This window comes from Bos mutus, chromosome 17, assembly GCF_027580195.1.
Source record: "Bos mutus isolate GX-2022 chromosome 17, NWIPB_WYAK_1.1, whole genome shotgun sequence".
Classification (NCBI taxonomy): Eukaryota; Metazoa; Chordata; class Mammalia; order Artiodactyla; family Bovidae; genus Bos; species Bos mutus.
In genome coordinates this window covers 52,481,265-52,492,933 of record NC_091633.1, presented here as the reverse complement: position 1 = coordinate 52,492,933, position 11,669 = coordinate 52,481,265, and positions in this window count along the sequence as shown.

The following is an 11,669-nucleotide window of genomic DNA, read 5'->3' as shown; positions in this document are numbered from 1 at the left end:
CAGTTCAGTTCATTTGCTCAGTTGTGTCCGACTCTTTGTGACCCCATGAATCGCAGCATGCCAGGCCTCCCTGTCCATCACCAACTCCCGGAGTTCACTCAGACATATATCAATAAAATAATTACTGTTATTTTATACTAATAAAATTTTATACATATTCATGAACTTATAATTTGGATGTCTAATACATCATTTCATCTATTATGGAAAATGGAGTGAAATTGATAATTCTTTTCTCATTAAGGTTATATAGCAAGTTATGCAATGCTATTAATGGACTTGCCTCAGATTCCTTTCACTGCAGCCTTCTGAAGGTTTTAGGAACCTATGCTGCAGTATAACTGGTTCCCAAAGTGGTCATAAATGCGGTTACTATAGAAAAACAACCAGTTATACACATTTACTTTCATGTGGCCATTTGATGTCAATAGAAGGAGCATATACAGAATTTCTTCTCAGTGACCATTTCTTAGTGCCTTAATTGGACAGGAATATATAAAGGAATGAAAGTACAGAAACTAAAAAATGCTGTGAACTCGAAAGTTCTACCAACTAGCTTTTCAAAGTAATATTATACCTACTTAACATGGGACCCCATAAAGACAGTGAAATTGATTGAAATAATTGCACATTATATCATCATGAAAAGAGCTTTGACGTATTTTCACACAACAGCTTAGTGTTAGTCACTCAGTTGTGTCCAACTCTTTATGACCCCATGGACTGTAGCCCACTAGGCTCCTTTGTCCGTGGAATTCTCCAGGCAAGAATACTGGACTGGGTGGCCATTTCCTTCTTCAGGGTAACTTCTCGACCCCAGGAATTGAACCCAGGTTTCCTGCATTGCAGGCAGATTCTTTACCACCTGAGCCACCAGGGAAGCCCCAATAAATTATGTCTGGTGTGGGGGAAATTTCACTGTTCTATGAGAAAATACATCATATAATATATCATACATATTATCTCACAGAACAGCATAACTTCCCCCTACACCAGAAAGAACTTATTGGGCAGTTGGAGAGAATTGCAACTACTCTTCTACTGATAATTTTCAGCAAAACAAAGCAAAATAAAAACTAAACAGAGAGAGAGAGAGAGAGAGAGAAAGGCCTGCCTAAAGGTAGCATTAAAATTAATTGGAGTCTGAATAAGGGTGTAGGCCTATATTGCTCATTTTCTCCTGTATTAATGTTCCTTTGAATTATCCTTTCTATCACCACTCTCTGAACGTTGGTAACACCGCCACCATCCAGTACTCAAATGACCACTTAATGGTCTCTGATACTAAATTTAGTTAATTTGCAAGGTTAGTTTGCATGGTTGACTACTGAAAACCAGCTTTACTTTTGAATGATATTAATTTACAATATATCCTATCTTCATTAAGAATGCTTTGGCCTTTTCAATCACTTTTTCTCTCCTCTTCATTCTGCATTCTATATTAGGTTTACTCTTTCACCATGTTTTCCTCTACAATAAAATTACTACTGACTCCTAGTCTCTTATCACATCAAGCTCAAATTCTGCCTGATTTTCAAGGCTCTCCATGTACATCTATGGGTTATCAATATGTACCTAGCTTTGTTCTCTGACAGATCCATCCACTTGCATTGACCAAGTGGCTCATTTCACGTGCTCAGCCAAAATTTGTACTTATTCCCCAATGTCCTCCATGTTTGGTGAATGCTATGCACTCATGCTATGCTATGCATGTTTATTCATTAAGTGGAAAACAGTTTCCTCCCCTTTTCCTTATCTAAATTTTACTCCCTTCCAAAGTCTGTCCATTGAAATTACTTCTCATCACTCTGACACTTATTTACCATTTTACCATCCTTAACATTCTGTAGCAATTTTGGCTCTTCAACATGAATCATCTCTTAAGAATACACCACGAACTTTGCTAATTATTTCATGTGTATTGTTTTTACTTCTTCAAGCCAATTTGCATACTTTTTCAGTTTGGATCAATGTCTTACACTCCCTTCATTTATCTTTTAACACACTTTCCTTACATCTAGCATAATGATGAGAAAACGGTGTGTGCTCAAAATCCTTGTTGATTGATTGATTGAAATAATTGCATTCCATCAGGTTGTTTTTGTCATTAGGTGACAGAATCAAGTTTTAGAGATTCACCTAAATGCCTGTCTATCAACCTGCAAAGAACTGATGCAATTGGAAGCCATCATCCTGAGAGTCAGACAAATCATTAACTTGAAAGGGACTGCCACGTATTAAAAATTCTCTTTATGGATTTTGATGAATTGCATTGTTTGATTCATTCTTTTGTATTAAACTATATACATGATGTATCTAGAAATAACATTACCTTTTCAGTGTATTAAAAAATGGCACTCATTTTCCTAGAATTCTCATCTTAGTTTACTGTTAAAAAGTTTAAGAAAGAAAATCACATGACTTTAGCCAGAGCTATTTTCTACATAATGCAGAAGTAGAATGATTTTGAAGAGAAACTAAAAAAATAGTAAACTTACTAAGACAATGGTATTTCTTGTTAAACATCTACATAAAATAGCTTAAATAGATTAGTAGCAGTATTTATTTTCTAATACATTTATTTATTTAGCATATTACTAATATAGTATTTATCTAATTCCCTGCTTTTATTTCTTTAGATATGTGATCTGAAAAATATATACATATATACACGGTAGAGTGAACTATGAGTTTCATCACAAAACCTGATCATATATTTTTAAAATAGATATTGACCTAGCTTTCAGAATATCTGGATAAAATTAGTAAAGCTAAATCTAAGTTTTTTGACTGAAGTATAGTTGATTTACAATATTGTGTTAATTTCTGCTGTAAAGTGAGTAAATCTAAATTTTTATTATGAAATTTTATTTCACAAATATTTTTGTATTTTTAATACATAGTATAAAGAAGAACATAGCATATGGAAAATGGAGCATAATGAAGATTTACTTTTCTTCTGATTTTGAATTTTTTTGGTAGTTGGTATTTTTAATTCTCAAAGATTTGCTTTCTCACTGATTTAACCTTTATTGAACCTTTTAATTCCCAGCTGCTTTATTTCTGCTTTGGGAAAAGTTTTCAGTTTTTTTGCCCTTTATCTTCCCACAGACATTTCTTTTCTTTGTAAAGGCAAAGGGAGCAGATTTCCCATAGTTTTCAGACTATTTATTTTCTTTCCACACTTCATATTTTCTCAATCACAGATTTCTCTTTCAAACCCATCAACACACTCCATAGTTGAGTTGCATCTGCCTTAATAGACCCCAGAAAATTATGTACACACACAAACTCTCCAGGACTAAGAGACACCTTTCTTGTTTAATAGCAGTATTTAATTCTTAGTGGTATCTTTTACTTTTTCAAGTTAGACCTGCACTTAATTCAATTTTTTTTAATAAATAAGAGGAGAAAGGAAATTATATGTCCATAGTTTGGTACTTTTGTCAGATTGTATCCTTTGGGGTACCCACAGAAGTAGAAGGTGTTGAAGGAAAGATTAGAATTTGGGTTCAAACTTTCATATTGGCAAATTGTCACACTCTTGACAGGCAAGCATTTGGCTTTTCAAGCAGGCTTATCTTATGTTCTGTTTTTTGTTGATTTAGAAGAGCCAGAGCTCTGATCTGTTCAGTGTTTGTTTTAAAAACTGAAGTTTCAATAAAATGGGCAACTGGGCTGATTGGAGTGTGTACAGATGGTAGGTGGTATATAGTCAAGTACATATTTTTATAACAGCAAGTTTAACTGGGACTCATATGTGCAGAGAGGTGTCAAGTTGAGAGCATCTCCAGCTTTCTGGTGAAGAATGTTGAATAATTCCTGCTGTCTTAAGGGTTAATACTTCCTCTTCAAGTGATATGGGTCAGCACTGATCGGTACTATTTTTTGCTCTTTGGTGGTCATCCAAGAATATAAAAGGAGAACATCTGGATTTCTGTCAGTTCCAGCCATACTGAAAAGCTCTCTATAGGGTGTGTTTGTTTTTACAGATTCATACACATTCTCCAAATGTGTTTTTCCAAGGCAGCCACATTTCAAAACTGTGAACTCTATCTTATTAAGTGCTAAAACTAAATAAAATATCTTTTAAGCTCCCATATGAAGTTCTAGTTCTGAGGCAAGTCACTTTTTAAAACACATGTTTCATGCTTGATGTAACTCCAATTCCCCTTCTTCCTGGGAACCATAACTTGACTTTGAGAAACACTAAAAATGTTCACTGTTTAATGATAATTAACAACTCTTAGTTGGGTTATTTTTGCAGTCTTTGGAAAACAAAAAGCTTTTTTAAACATGAATGTAATAGCTCTTTGAAGCAGTTGACATCTCTGAAGTATAATAAGGTAGAAATTTTATTCACAAGAGGGGCTGAAAATAGGGAAAATGTAATCTTCTCCTAATTGTTTAGTCATTCAATCTCAAATCCAAACAGGTAAAAAGAAAATTCATTGGGGAAAAAACTGTAAGTCTCAAATCCCTGTCTGATTTTACAAAACATTTATCTTTAAACAACAACCTTTTAAGATGAGTGAGTTTGTCACCAACATGACTACTGCTTCTCCAAAAACTAAACAAAAATAACATTAATACTGATAATGAAGTCACTTCCGACTTTTGGCATCTTTGGCTCCATGTTGACTAGGTCAGTGTGACATAAAAGAAACCAAATTTAAATGTTTTACAGCACATTTCCAAATCCTTGAAACTGTATTTCCAGCCTAAATTTAACGTTTTAACATGAACTCAACTCCATTTTAGGTTTTCAATTTAGAATCTCTAGGAAGAGCTATGTCTGTACTCAGTCCCAGTACTAAATTCATTATTAGCTATGAAATATTAGAATGTTCTTATATATCTGGATAATCTTTTCTATAACTTTAAACGTTTTGCAAACTGATATGATCACTATCATTTTAACATATCTGACATCATTTCTTGTCCATATCTCCTAAAAAGAAACTTCAATATAAAATTTTATTATTTTTGCTTTTCTTTCAATTCAAAGTGCTCTACAATCATTTTATGATTTTTTTTTTAAAGAAGTAGATTGTAAAGGTATTTCTAAGAGGAGGAAAATACTCCAGTGATATTGATATTGTAACTGGAATTATGAGGTTCTAACTATCAACACTTCAGTTGCCCCATGCCAACCACATATGTTAACAGTGGTCCATTTGAATCCTGTGTAACACTTTGGCCTGTTTGGTCCACAATTTGTAGCCAAACATATGGCGAGAGGCTTTGGAGAAGAGTCTTCAAGCTGGCTGACTGCTGTTGATGTCTCTGGGATCACATGCCCCATTTAAGTCTCTGCAGTTCCAAATTGGAGCCTGAACCCTGTCTGCCTGTGCTGAAATGTGAGAAGGTCCAGATTTTTTACAGCCTCCAAGCCTCCCAGACAACTATAATTATCAGCACTCCGAAGAGCTAGGAATATAAGCCAAATGCAAACAAATTAGGGAGGGAGACCAGAAGAGCTACAGCTGTTGGGTCAAGCTGGGTGCAAAATGGTTCAGTATTTTCAGAAACTGGAGAAGAATGTCACCACAGTGAACTTTCTGTGATAAAATGGGCTTGTTCTTTAGCACTTTTCTTTCTAGCACTGGAGGAGAAATCAGCCTAAGAGAACAGCTTTTAAATAAATAAGTATGGATGTGGTGAAGATAGGTGTGCAAAAATGTAAAAATGTTGAAGGGTAAACATTATGTGATAATTTGGAGACTGTGCATTTTCTTGGGGAGATAGGCATCACTGATAATTATAACAAATAACTATCTTAAAGTTTAAATTCTGGGGCTGGATTTAGAGAGCCTATTCACTCAGAATTTAGAAAGAATTGGAAACTCTACCAGAACTAGAAAGCCTACTTGACTTTTTCTTTCAATTATAGTATTTTATTGCATCTCTTCTGAGTGCATATTTTCTGGTTTCATGTTTAATTTTCTTGTAAATCTATTCTAGCTAGTCTTCTCCTTTTCTTGAAACATTGCTAACATGAATGACATGCAAATAAATGCAGGGCTTCAGTTAAACTTCTGTTTTCATACTGCACACCCTTGATTCTCTGGGTTGGAGGCTTATTTCATCCTATGATGCCTTTGATAGTTTCATTCCTGTAGTTCTGGTACTTGCTGAAGTCCTGTGGAGCCAGTCAGGCAATGAATGAAGCAGAGGGGAAGACCTCAGGGGAGTGGGAAAGGGTAAGGTAAACTGGACAATGTTCCCATTTTAAAGGAAGCTTCCATGCCACAGCTCCAGGTGAGTTTTTTGTGGTTAGGTGAGAATAAAGACCCAAGGTCTCACAAATCTGGTTTATTATGAATATATTGTATGATTTTTAGATGTTGACAAATTATTGTTTTCTATTTTAAAGATTGATTTCTTAAATATGTTGCCAATACTGATACTGGGACAGATTGAGCACAGGAGGAAAAGGGGGCGACAGAGAATAAGATGGTTGGATTGCACTACCGACCCCATGGACATGAGTTTGAGCAAATTCCAGGAGATGGAGAAGGCAATGGCACCCCACTCCAGTATTCTTGCCTGGAGAGGGACCGGAAAGCCTGGTGGGCTGCTGTCTTTGGGGTCGCACAGAGTTGGACACGACTGAAGCGACTTAGCAGCAGCAGTGAAGGACAGGGAAATCTGGTGTGCTGCAATCCATGGGGTCTCAAAGAGTTCAACATGACTTAGCAACTGAACAGTAACAATACAATTCTATGAGCAGACCTCTCTGAAGGCATTTAGCCTAACGGCTGTCAATTTACAAACTTTGCTCTAAGACAAGCAATCTTTACCAAAAGTTATTACAAAGTATTTGAACTTTGGGTTTGTCCTAAGGAAACCAGCATTGTTTTTCTCCCAGGACCTCAGCTTCTCTTCCTACTTTTCCAAAAAGGAAATACCTCCTTCATGCACTCCCTCTTTGAGATTCAATGAGTAGCCCAATCCCATCAACTGTACCTTCTAAATATCTCTTAAATCTCTACTCTGTAGAAAATGTCCAGTTTCTACAACCATTGTTTTCCACTCGACTGCCATCATCCCTTAATTGGAATCTTACCTATTGATCTTTTTCTAAAAATACCTTACCCCTTCCTCTGCTTCCTGTCTTAGAGTTTGGTATCAATTTGTTTTTTCAGAACCCACTCCTCCAGACTTATCCTTATTAACCGTTTATTCCTTATTATTGTTTTCATAGCAACAGGTCTAAATAGCATCTGCCAACTCAGTACAAGAAAGCCATAGCAGATTCTCAGATTCTCAACTTGAGCCCCACTTTGGTGAAGAACTCAACTTCAACTATTCTTAGAGCTCTTTTGTCCCAAGATTGTTACCACATTTCTGAAGGACTCTAATATAGTACCAAAGTGTGGTGAGGCCCCTCAGTCACCCATCATTTTAGTTTACTGCTGAAATATAGTTTTTGATGCCCATATGGTCCTTGGGTGTGGCTCCTCTGCTGCTTCTATCTAAGCTTGGGACAGGAGTGTCACAGAGGAGGTAGGATCCTCAGTGGGATTCTCAGAATCGGTCCACTTTCCTAGACCATTTTCCTAGACTTTTTCTAGTTGGGAAAACTCTTTTCTCCTTAATAATTGCCTCTATATAGCTATACTGTCCACCTCTTTATAGTCTGTTATGATCATTTAAGAGGCCACAAAATATCACATTATGCAATATTTGTTTCACCATTTAAGAACCCGTTTTTGCTCTTAGACCTACTAGGAAGCCATCCTTCATGAAGTTCTGCTATGACCTTGAGTTACTGCTAGAAAAGAGGGCCCTGAATGCTAAGGTTCTAAGAACAAGATGTACTTTTTCCAGCCCTCCCCCAGCCAGGGTGATCTCTTTCTGGTGTGACATACGCATTTTTCTTGCACCTTCAAGGCATTTCTCTTATTCCTTCAAATCATCTTGTTTTTTGACAATGTCCTTTGATAAACCATTAAAATGAGACACTAAACTATGTGTACAAACATTCTGTTTACCCTTTTTTTAAAACAAAAGAAGAAAAAAATGGTCACTCTCTCCCAGTGGGTAACAAAGTATATTTGCTTTTCTTACTCTTGGAGGGTAACTAAAAGGACGAGCCAGGTGAATCTATCCAATAAAACTGTTTAAAAGTTACACATGTAGGGAATTTTGTCACATTCTCATCAATCTCTTTCTTCTAGACTATATAAGCTTCAGTAAGGGAGAAATGATTTTCTCATCTTTGTCATTTTAAAGCTCTATAAAAATCCTGTCACATACATCATACATGCATGATGTTCTTAAATATATGACCTATGCTAAGGGTCAGTGTGTTAGTCTACTAATAAAAACCACAAATAGGGTGTCTTAAACAACAGAAACCTATTTTCTTACAGCTCTGGAGATTTCTGATTTCTGATGAGGCCTCTCTCTTTAGATTGTATGTGGCTACTTTCTTGCTATGTCCTCAAAATGGACTCTCTGTGCAACATGCAGAGGAGAGCCTCTTCCTCTTATAAAAACAACAGTTATATAAGATCACGGTCCCACTCTCAGAAACTCATTTACTGTGATTACCTCTTTAAAAGCCTTATCTCCAAACAGAGTCACATCAAAGGCCAAGGCTTCACTATACAAGTGTTGAGTGGACACAATTCATGGAGCCAGCAAGGAGTTTGGGTAAAAGTAGCAGCAAAGTTTTTTTGGTAAAAGGACAAGATATAAAATATTTTAGGCACTCAGACCATCCAGTTTCTACTACTCAACTCTGCCCTTGCAGCATGAGTGAGTGAGGCTGTGTCCACTAAAACGTTATTTACACAATGAGGTAGTGAATAAACTGGATTTTGCCCACAGGTTGTAGTTTGCTGCTGCTGCTGCTAAGTCACTTCAGTCACGTCCGACTCTGTGTGACCCCATGGACAGCAGCCCACCAGGCTCCCCCGTCCCTGGGATTCTCCAGGCAAGAACACTGGAGTGGGTTGCCATTTCCTTCTCCAATGCATGAAAGTGAAAAGTGAAAGGGAAGTCGCTCAGTCATGTCTGACTCTTAGTGACCCCATGGACTGCAGCCTACCAGGCTCCTCTGTCCATGGGATTTTCCAGGCAAGAGTACTGGAGTGGGGTGCCACTGCCTTCTCCGGTTGTAGTTTGCTGACACCTAATACAGACCTGCAAATGTTACAACTTTCTTACCTATTTACACAACTCTGCATTTCTAGAAGCATATCACAAAATTTCTGCTGCAACCATTTAATGACTTCTGTTTGTCTCTGGAATATGACATAAACTTCTAGGCATAAGAAAGCTATTTTGTTCCAACTATACCACTAGGCTTGTAGGATCTTAGTTCCCTGACCAAAGGTGGAACCTATGCTCCCTGCAATGAAAGTGCTGAGTCCTAACCACTGGACAACCAGGAATTCTCATAAGGAGGCTTTTTTTCTACTGAGTTGATAGCATGTCAGCAAACTTCTTTTCTACCCTGTACAGTGAATAAATAATGTTCACTTCTCCAAACAAAACCAAGCACATTTGCAGTTGGTGTTTTTGCCTAGGGTATTTCTTTTCTATCTGGAGGTTCATCCTCTTTGTAGACACCACTGCCTCACCCCATTCACCTGGAGCAACAACCGGGCTGTGTCATCTTCACAGTAGCCCAAACTCCAGTCAAAGTTACTCATTTCTTTTTCCTCTGAACAACACAAATGTTTATTATTATACCATTAGGTAAGTACTAAGTCAACTTCCCCAGCACTGAGTGCATCTTTTATGCATTTCTATAACCCAGCTAGTACTTAGCAATTTAAAAATATGTGGGAACTCTGTAAAAATATTGTGGGAACTTTCTAAAACAGCTCCCCCCCCACCCCCTTGAGTAGCATCCTGTGCTCTAGATCAATAGTTCTCAAACAGAGGTGATTTTGAGCCTACAGGAAATCTGACAATATCTGGAGAAATTATTAGTCATCATAACTGGGGGGAGGAAGGGTGTGTTGCCCCTAGAATAAAGTGAGTTGATGCTGTAGATGCTGGTACACATGTTCAGTGCACTGGACAGCCCCCATGATAAAGAATTATCCAGCCCCAAATGTTAGTAGTACTGAGGTTGAAAAACTGATCTAGGTCAGTCCAGGATATTCCTTTCCTTTATATTTGCTTTTTCTACAACTATTGTTTTAGGCGATTCCCCATTCTACTCAAAGGGATTCATATGGCTTTGTACTGCTTAACTTTATCCATTTGTTTTCATAGTAACAAGTTCTGAAGGTAGACTGTATTAAAGAAGTAAGAGTACCTAGGTCCATCTGGGGTCTATTTTCATTTAAGTACATGAAATATTTGTAGGAAAACATAGGAATGTTTGATAAGAAGCCAAGTTCAGAATATGTCTCACTGGTAAATTCAAGTGACAAGTGGTAAATTCATCCAAATTTCTATCAGCATGCTGGGGCAGAGCTAGGCTTGCCTCTGGGGAGCCTGGAAGTTTTAGGATGAAAACAGTGATTTAGAGTTATTTCAGGATAAATCACCTGTTAATACCTCCCCTCTGTGTTTTATTTAGAGTGTCAGAATAGTAAGGAGAAATGAAGAACTTGTTTGTAGAACCCAGAAAGTAAATGTTCTGAATAAAATAATATAAATCAATGCAAAAAAAACCCCTAATATATGAATAAACTTATACCTTCTTGAAAGAAAGGAATGAAGAGATAGAGAGGAAGGAAGGAAAAAGGAAAGACATAGCTGGTAAATTAGGACAGGAAGCATGAAGTTTGAGTCAGGTAGAGGCGAGTTTAGATTTAGTCACTAAATGCAATCAGTGGTATGACCTTGGACAAGTTTCTTATTTTCTCCTTTTTCCTTAGCTCAAAAATGGAGTTAGTATTGTTAGGAAATCAGATGAAAATATATACAGAAAACATCCATCACTGTATCTGGTACATAGAAAGTGCTACATATATGTGTAAAAAATAACGTCTGACAATCTGTAGACCATAACTTCCTGGAAGTAATAGAATGTTCCAAGATAAAGTATTTTAGGGCCAGGCAGACCAGAGATATGATTTCTATGAATATATTTGTATGGGTAGCAGTAAAGTTAATAAAAATCTCTGTTCCCTCCTCTCACCAAAGTGAGTCAAGAATTTTAAATGAACCCCCAGTTCAATTTCCTCCACTGCCAGTTCTGCCTTTAAAGTCAAATGTACTACAGACAGATGCTCTTACTCTCTGCTACCTCACCAGTCCAAACCACTATCACCTATCACTGAGGTGACACAGGCTTCTGCAAGAGGCTTCGGATGATCTCGATGTTTCCCCTTTTACTCTCTTCCAACTTAAAGAAAATCCATTTTTAAAGGTATCAATCTGTTACCCTTTGTAACAGGGTAAGATCACTGCTTTTGCACCTGACATAAAATCCACACTTCTTACCATGGCTCCCAAGATCTTGCTTGATCCCAATCCTGTCTATCCAACTGTCCTCTCTTGTTCCACCTGTCTCTCTTCCTGCTCCAGCCACAGAAGCTTCTAGGCTTAGAAGTCAGGAAGTGCACCACACTTCTTTCCTCAGGGGCTTGGTTAACACCCCTCCTCTGCTCTTCACAACACTGACTTCTGATCCTTCAGGATTCAACTGAGAGTCACTTCACTGCAGAAGAGTTTCCTTCCTTTTCTTTTAAAGTAGG